The 9,991-nt window shown below is 35.7% G+C and overlaps 1 pseudogene; it reads right to left on the bottom strand.

Annotated features, from left to right (window-relative positions):
* LOC131529976 (NACHT, LRR and PYD domains-containing protein 3-like) overlaps nucleotides 1-9,991 on the bottom strand; it is a 540,773-nt pseudogene that overhangs the window by 357,160 nt on the left and 173,622 nt on the right.

The following is a 9,991-nucleotide window of genomic DNA, read 5'->3' as shown; positions in this document are numbered from 1 at the left end:
AGTGAAATTCAGGAACAGTAAACGCTACTCCTGTCTTATTGTCTAAACTCTTTGATGCATCTGTAGATCTGAACATAGCTGCAGTACTCATTAATATATTTCTGCACATTATATACATTACACTCCTTACCCTTATTTTTCTGTTCTAACAATGTAAAATCTACTGTAGCATCTGAAAATAACCAAGGTTTTATTACTGGTAGCGGTACAGTTGGACTAACCTTAAACTGATTAACTTTAAGTTCTGTTGCTTTCTGTATCACTGTCCATCCAAAACTTTTAATTTTCCTCCTCTCTTTTCCCAACAGTATCTAGCGTTGGATGCTCTTGACTATGGCCTTGTAAATTAACCCAATAATTCACTGACAATTGTTCCCTTCTCATTTCTAATGACATTTCCCCCATTTCACCCTGTAATGCTGTAATTGGTGTAGTTTTTATAGCTCCTGTACATAATCTCAACACCGGATGCTGTATATTATCTAACTTCCTAAGAGATGTTTCTGCTGCTGATCCATACACCATGCAACCATAAACTCACACCTGCCTTTCTTACTCTTTGCCTACCTATATACTCATTAAGGCCCACACTCCACCCAGTGGTCAAAAAACAGAATTACAACAGACATTATGACTCTTACAATGTCTCCTAGAGGGGGATTTTTTCTGAACTCTAAAATTGAGAATATTGACTGAGAAGAGCTTGTTTAATTCCTTTTAAATATTGTATTAATAATAAAATAAAAGGAATACACTTCAAAATTCTACATACTATTTACCTTCTAAATCTTTAATATCAAGATTCTCTGATATTGATCATATATGCTGTTTTTGTAATAATGAGAAAGAGATACTGACTCACTTATTTTTTGACTGTAATGTCGTAAACAAGTTTTGGATTGATTTGGCAGATTTTATATTTAATTTAATGAATATTAATTATTGCTTTACTTTAAAGGATGTTATCTTGTATTATGAAAATAAAAACAATAACATTTTTATTTTATTAGCAATATTTCACATACATAAACACAGATTTCTTAATTCATCTCCTATGTTAAATTTGTTTTGTTCTGACTTTGACTTTTATATTTCTTCAGTAAGATTGTTAAAAAACAAAAAGTCTGTGAAATGTTTAAAATACTATGATACACTCTTCAATCCCCCTGGTACTCTGTAATATCCTTATTCGTTAAAATTGAATGTGAGCTATGCTTTTTATTATTATTTTATTTTATTTTTTTCTTTTGTCTTATTAGTTTATATTTTGTATTGTTATTATTTGAATGTCACCCTTTTCTGCAATAAAGAAAAGAAAAGAAAAGGACTCGTGAATATTTTAAAAGCAACTTGATTGTTTTATCCTTAAATCCTTATATAACTGATATTCAAAAGGCGGACCGCATCCGCACCCGGCATCCATCCGGACCGCGAGTCGTAACAGCAGCAACATTTAAGAGAGCAGCGCCTCAAAACAGCGGAGCGGATCACATAACAAGCGCTCGGGGTCTTTATGGCAAATATCAAGAGGGAAGAAGTGCTATAGATGTCACGGCAAAAATCACAGCGCTCAGGTGTCATTTCAAAGATGCTAAATGCCATAACTGCAGGAAAACTGGGCATATCAAGAGAGCTTGCAGAGGAAAGATGGAAGTTGGAAACAGTGGCGGCTCGTCGGGGAGGCAAAGGAGGCACAGCCAAAATTTTGAGGTGAAAATGGGAGGAGAACGATTTAATGTTAATAAAATTCACAATTCATTTCAGTTCATGTCTCAAAATTTTGTTTGTAATTTCACAGCTGTAATATCATAACATGCTACTGAAGCTGGAAAGCGCCGCTCTTCTATCGTGAAACGTGAATGTGGCGAATCTGCTGATGTAATTATAACCGGAAGTGACAGAGAAGGCGAGGCCGGGGGAGAGCTGAGCTCTCGTGCCTCTGTTGGTAAAAAAAGAAGAAAGAAGCCAATCAGCATCGAGTGTTCACTTTCAGCGCTGAGGAGTGTTGAGAAAAGAAACCTTGCAACAGAGGCTCGCCTCCTTCTGGTGTATCAACCAATCATTATAGAGACGTAAATTACATGATATTAGTTTGAACGTCTCCAGCTGAGCTGATAATGTACGAAGTAAGTTACTTATAGTAGCGATATTGAATATTTGATCGCCAACAGATTTACCAAGCTGTCATTCAAACAGTGTATATACAAATTAAAAATAAAGGGAGAACACGCCTGAGCTGGATATATAGGCTACAGCAGTCGGCTTAATTAAATGGCATAACACAGACTTTTAAGAAGAGATGGATTGCTTCAAGTGATAGACCAGGTGAGTGCAATTATATTATCTTGCTGTATGAGTCCTTTTCTTTATGTTTTCTAACTAAAAGCAAACAAAAAGCCATTTTAAAGTGGTTAAGCAAATACGTTAATAATATTAATTAGCAGGGATCCCCAGGTCAATTAGTGTGCCTCCTCTATTTTAAAACCCACGAGCCGCCACTGGTTGGAAAAAAAACCCTTATGCTGAGAAAAATACTAAGTATGTGGAGGCAGAGGATGTTGAATTGCCCATGTTTTCACTGTGAAGTGATAAAACAGCAGAAAGTCATTCACAGAGACGTTTAATGTAAATGGCAAGGAAATTATGATGGAAAATGATACCATATCTGTGAGTATTATATCTGAGAAACAATCCCAAGCTGCGTTCAACAGAGCCACTGGAGATCACTAGAGTCACGCTGAAAACATACACAGCAGAGATTATGCCTGTGTTGGGACAGTTAAATACTCTTCAGACTGATTAAATTGTACAAGACTTGGTGCCACGGAGTACATGTAGATCATGGATTGGAGAAAGACTTGTTAATCTGTCATTTTTGTAATTATTGATCTGTATGTTTAATTTTGGCTTACACTTACATACTTTGTTGTTTAATGGTCTATAAGTGTATATACAAACATACATTTGTCTTGAGCACATTCAGTATAATCATTGTATTTGATAATTCACATTTTGATTCTTAAAGGAATCGTTCGCCCAAAAATAAAAATTGTCATAATGTACTTTAGGGGTGTGCCCGAAGCCGAATACCTTGTTCAGAAAGGCACAGATAATGGCTTTTAAAACAAATAACGGATAATGAATAATTCTGCCCGAATATTCGTCTGAGGCTGCAGCACAGTCTGGTGTTTGCTAGATAACAGGTGAGCAGGGGATCAGCACGATATTTTACACAAACCTCTAAAGTTACGCAATAATGAGTGTGTGAAGTGAATGAATTTAAACTTTATGAATGAAAAGAGCACAAATCAAACACCGCTTGCTGTTGACTCTCCGGCATCTCTCAGAAATCAGAGCTTGACAAGAGTAATATCAACTAAAATAATACATCATACACGTTCTGTTATTTGTGTATATTTAAAAGGCAGTGATTTAAACATTACAGGCTACGATATGATACACGAATGAATGGACTAAGCACAGCGCGATCACCAATCAACAACGTCTCTCAAAAACCAAACCAGCTCTCTGTCAAGAGTAGGCTAATAATCAGCTTAGATACAGATACATTTTCTACTAGGCCTACATGTTCGCTTCTTTATCTTTTGATGGTTTGCGTGGCACACGTACATTATTTAGTAAAAACATTATTTAAAAAAAAGACTGCTTAAAGAGTTACGCGTAATGATAAAGTGTACCTTGAATTAATTCAGTCATGTTCAGATGATTACTAAACGTTTGTCATGAAAGCTCTCTACTTGTATGATCAATTTATTTTTAGAAATTAATTTTATATTTTATAACACCGAATAGAGCAAATAGTCGAAACACAAATATTTTTCCATAGGCTATAGCTACTGTGCTCTTTTTTTCCATACTTTTCCAGACCTGCAAGTTACTTGAGTGAAATACTTGTTTAAACTGCGCAGGAACCGGTGAGCCGAAGGAAATCATGTTGTTTTACACAAACCTCTAAAACCACAACGCAGTAACAAGTGTGTGAAGTATTGCTCTCAGTGTTGCTCTTGACTTTTTCCATGCATTTCCTGGAAATTACCTAAATCAATTTCCATATTTCTACACTGCATAGGTAACACTTTACAATAAGGTGTCATTTGTTAACATTAGTTAATGTATTAACTAACATGAACAATGCATTTATTACACTATTTATTCATCTTTGTTAATGTTAGTTAATGAAAATACAGTTGTTCGTTGTTTATTCATGTTAGTTCACAGTGCATTAACTAATGTTAACAAATGCAACTTGTGATTTTAATAATGCATTAGTAAATGCTGAAATTAACATTAACTAAGATTAATAAATGCTGTAGAAGTATTGTTCATTCTTAGTTCATGTTTACTAATGTTGTTAACTAATGAACCTTACTGTAAAGTGTTACCGCTGCATAGGAACCCTTACTGTTTTAATTGGAAGATACCTAAATATTTATTTATCGGATCACGAAAGGTCCCCAAAATGGGACTCGAACTCGCGTTCCCTGAAGCATAACCGCACTGCATCTCGAAGCACTGCCTATACAAGAGTATCAGCTCCGACTGTAAGAAGATATTTAAATAAACATTATAATCAAACATGGCATATTTGTTCAGTGATAACTACGAAAAAAAGAAAGGCTGTAAAACCTTAGACATTTTTTTAATGCTTTATTAATTCAGTGTGTAAAACCATAGACATAATGGTCTTATCAAGTATAACTGTACGACGTTCCGGTTCAAGCTCCGCCTACTTCCGGTTTTATCCGAATACAGATACAGACACGAATAATTTTGTGAATGTTACAGATACAAATACTAGCTTCGCTGCACACCACTTATGTACTTCCCTGCATGTCACTCCTAACCTGTGTGACCTTCTTTCTTCTGTGAAACACAGTAGTTTGGGTATCATTGCTTTCCATTGTGTGGACAAAAAACATTTCTCAAAATATCTTCTCTTATGTTCCACAGAAGAAAGTCACACTGTTTTGAAATGACTTGAAGATAAGTGAAGTGACGACAGAGTTTTCTTTTTTGGGTGAACTATCCCTTTAACATGAAATGTTTTTGTTTGGCAGTATTTTCACACAGTTCTTGTGTTCAGTAATATAATAACACTCACTCTAGTTTCTTCAGTTTACAGTGTGGATCCTCCAGTAGAGCAGAGAGCAGCTTCGCTCCTGAGTCTCCTGGTGTATTATCGCTCAGATCCAGTTCAGTCAGGTGTGAGGGGTTTGATCTCAGAGCTGAAATCAGAGCAGCAAAGCCTTTCTCTGTAATATCACAGCTGGAAAGACTGCAGAGAAAACACAGAAAAAATAAAGATGAGTTAAGTTCATTCACCGTTTATCACAGACCCATGAATGAGGTGTCAAATCGACCGGCTCATTGAGGAGAAGAGTGCTGTATCTTTTCTAAGCGATCGGACCTATCAGCAGCTATTCTGAACTCATTGCCGAAATGTTCTTTTAACAATGCTTTGGCTTGCAAATACCCTCTTTGTGCATCCATATGGTGACAACTGCGCACAGGTTCCCTGGGCTGACCTTGTGTGTATTGTTCCAGAAAGTACAAGCAATCTCGATTATGTTTGGTTTGGTCTTCTATTCCATGCTCAAACGCTCTGATGAAAGCTCTGTATTGCAGAGGATTGCCATCAAACACAGGAATATCTCTTTGAGGCAGTGTGCTGGATTGTTGTTGTTCTACAAGAGAGCAGTAATCTCATTTTGTTTCTGCATGACACTGCAAATGTTTGAAGTTGATGTTCCATCAATGTTCTGCATTACATTTGATGTTTGAACTGGTGACGCAGAATTATGGTCAATTTGTGGTGCGCTGTGAGTTTGCCGAATCACATTCCTTAAACCTCCTTGCTGGGAAGTTTTCTTTGGCATATATTCCTCCGCACGAGGGTTGAGAGTAACTTCTTTGCCACTCATCACAGTTCCTTTATCATAATATACATTCATATCATCTGTGCAAGTTTGGAGAGACTGATGGTTAGAATTATTTAAAACAGCAATTTTGGCATTAGCAGCTGCTATTTCTGCATCAATATCCAGTTGTTCTCGTCTGTGTCTCAGCTTTTCCTGTTGCAGCTCCAAAGAATGTTTCTCTTTTAAAGCAGTTGCACGTGCAATTAATGCAGCCTTGTCTGCCGCTGCCATGACTCGTGCTGAAGAAGCAGAAGATCTGCCACTACGCACACTGCTCCAACTTTTCTTGCTAGCTGGTTTACTTGATTCACGTGAGATGTCTGAAACGCTATCTTCTGGATTAATGTCATTTTGATGTACATTTTCATCAACAGCAGAACACGAAACTTGACTTTCAGCACTAAACCATTTCTCAGCTAAGGTACTGAAAAATAAAACTATAGCATTCATTTCTTGAGTTATTTTGTAATATATCTCTCAGTTTAAATTGCACTTTTATTTTTTCTATATTTTGCATTAAAATCTGTCTTTCAGTTTCGTATTTCTGACAGTACAAAATAACATGTTCCACTGATTCTTCTTGCCCACAAAATCCACACCTTCCTGTATCATGTTTACCCATTTTATAAAGTGTACCATTTAATCTTGTGTCGAAATCTCATCCTTGATATTACTATTTCCTCTCTCCTGACCTTTTTTCTCTTTATCCCATTGTTTTTGCCACCTTTCCTTCAGTCTTTTCTTAATAATACTCTTGATTTCACTCTTACTTAGGTTAACAATTAAGTCAATGTCGTTGTTTTTAACTGCCTCTTTTGCTTCTTTATCTGCAGTTTCATTTCCTTGGATACCAATATGTGCAGGCACCCATAAAAATACCACTGTCATACCCATCATCTGAATTCTGTATAACGTTTGCATTATTTCCATTAAAATGTCTGGTTTACTTTCCGAATGACTGTATAATAAACTAGCCAATGATGCACATGAATCTGAACAAATAACTGATTTCAAAGGTCTAATCTCTTCTATCCACTGTGTTGCTAATAACAGTGCAATCATTTCTCCTGAATAAACAGATAACTCGTCACTAGTCCTTTTCTTTCCCGATAAGTGAAATTCAGGAACAGTAAACGCTACTCCTGTCTTATTGTCTAAACTCTTTGATGCATCTGTAGATCTGAACATAGCTGCAGTACTCATTAATATATTTCTGCACATTATATACATTACACTCCTTACCCTTATTTTTCTGTTCTAACAATGTAAAATCTACTGTAGCATCTGAAAATAACCAAGGTTTTATTACTGGTAGCGGTACAGTTGGACTAACCTTAAACTGATTAACTTTAAGTTCTGTTGCTTTCTGTATCACTGTCCATCCAAAACTTTTAATTTTCCTCCTCTCTTTTCCCAACAGTATCTAGCGTTGGATGCTCTTGACTATGGCCTTGTAAATTAACCCAATAATTCACTGACAATTGTTCCTTCTCATTTCTAATGACATTTCCATTTCAACCTGTAATGCTGTAATTGGTGTAGTTTTTATAGCTCCTGTACATAATCTCAACACCGGATGCTGTATATTATCTAACTTCCTAAGAGATGTTTCTGCTGCTGATCCATACACCATGCAACCATAAACTCACACCTGCCTTTCTTACTCTTTGCCTACCTATATACTCATTAAGGCCCACACTCCACCCAGTGGTCAAAAAACAGAATTACAACAGACATTATGACTCTTACAATGTCTCCTAGAGGGGGATTTTTTCTGAACTCTAAAATTGAGAATATTGACTGAGAAGAGCTTGTTTAATTCCTTTTAAATATTGTATTAATAATAAAATAAAAGGAATACACTTCAAAATTCTACATACTATTTACCTTCTAAATCTTTAATATCAAGATTATCTGATATTGATCATATATGCTGTTTTTGTAATAATGAGAAAGAGACACTGACTCACTTATTTTTTGACTGTAATGTTGTAAACAAGTTTTGGATTGATTTGGCAGATTTTATATTTAATTTAATGAATATTATTAATTATTGCTTTACTTTAAAGGATGTTATCTTGTATTATGAAAATAAAAGCAATAAGGATCTAGAACTTATTGTTAACATTTGTATTTTATTAGCAATATTTCACATACATAAACACAGATTTCTTAATTCATCTCCTTTGTTAAATTTGTTTTGTTCTGACTTTGACTTTTATATTTCTTCAGTAAGATTGTTAAAAAACAAAAAGTCTGTGAAATGTTTAAAATACTATGATACACTCTTCAATCCCCCTGGTACTCTGTAATATCCTTATTCGTTAAAATTAAATGTGAGCTATGCTTTTTATTTATTTTATTTTATTTTTTTCTTTTGTCTTATTTGTTTATATTTTGTATTGTTATTATTTGAATGTCACCCTTTTCTGCAATAAAAAAAAAAAAGAAAAGAAAAGGACTCGTGAATATTTTAAAAGCAACTCGAGTGTTTTATCCTTAATTACTTATATAACTGATATTCAAAAGGCGGACCGCATCCGCACCCGGCATCCATCCGGACCGCGAGTCGTAACAGCAGCAACATTTAAGAGAGCAGCGCCTCAAAACAGCGGAGCGGATCACATAACAAGCGCTCGGGGTCTTTATGGCAAATATCAAGAGGGAAGAAGTGCTATAGATGTCACGGCAAAAATCACAGCGCTCAGGTGTCATTTCAAAGATGCAAAATGCCATAACTGCAGGAAAACTGGGCATATCAAGAGAGCTTGCAGAGGAAAGATGGAAGAAAACCTTATGCTGAGAAAAAAACTAAGTATGTGGAGGCAGAGGATGTTTTCGCTGTGAAGTGATAAAAACAGCAGAAAGTCATTCACAGATACGTTTAATGTAAATGGCAAGGAAATTATGATGGAAAATGATACCGGCGCAGCTGTGAGTATTATATCTGAGAAACAAGTCCAAGCTGCGTTCAACAGAGTCACTGGAGATCACTAGAGTCACGCTGAAAACATACACAGGAGAGATTATGCCTGTGTTGGGACAGTTAAATACTCTTCAGACTGATTAAATTGTACAAGACTTGGTGCCACGGAGTACATGTAGATCATGGATTGGAGAAAGACATGTTAATCTGTCATTTTTGTAATTGTTGATCTGTATGTTTAATTTTTATTTTAATTCAATGTAGGCTACTTTAGGAGTGTGCCCGAAGCCGAATACCTTGTTCAGAAAAGGCACGGATAATGGCTTTTAAAACAAATAACGGATAATGAATAATTCTGTCCGAATATTCGTCTGAGGCTGCAGCACAGTCTGGTGTTTGCTAGATAACAGGTGAGCAGGGGATCAGCACGATATTTTACACAAACCTCTAAAGTTACGCAATAATGAGTGTGTGAAGTGAATGAATTTAAACTTTATGAATGAAAAGAGCGCAAATCAAACACCGCTTGCTGTTGACTCTCCGGCATCTCTCAGAAATCAGAGCTTGACAAGAGTAATATCAACTAAAATAATACATCATACACGTTCTGTTATTTGTGTATATTTAAAAGGCAGTGATTTAAACATTACAGGCTACGATATGATACACGAATAAATGGACTAAGCACAGCGCGATCACCAATCAAACAGCCGCGTTGCACGTCTCTCAAAAACCAAACCAGCTCTCTGTCAAGAGTAGGCTAATAATCAGCTTAGATACAGATACATTTTCTACTAGGCCTACATGTTTGCTTCTTTATCTTTTGATGGTTTGTGTGGCACACGCACATTATTTAGTAAAAACATTATTTAAAAAAAAGACTGCTTAAAGAGTTACGCGTAATGATAAAGTGTGCCTTGAATTAATTCAGTCATGTTATATTCATATTCTATGTTATATATGTCATATTATACACTATAATTCATAGTTATATTCAGTCAGGCTATAGCTACTGTGCTCTTTTTTTCCATACTTTTCCAGACCTGCAAGTTACTTGAGTGAAATACTTGTTTAAACTGCGCAGGAACCGGTGAGCCGAAGGAAATCATGTTGTTTTACACAAACC

Source organism: Onychostoma macrolepis, chromosome 22, assembly GCF_012432095.1.
Source record: "Onychostoma macrolepis isolate SWU-2019 chromosome 22, ASM1243209v1, whole genome shotgun sequence".
Classification (NCBI taxonomy): domain Eukaryota; kingdom Metazoa; phylum Chordata; class Actinopteri; order Cypriniformes; family Cyprinidae; genus Onychostoma; species Onychostoma macrolepis.
Note: the sequence above shows the minus strand (reverse complement) of the source record. Positions and strands in the feature narration are given on the sequence as shown.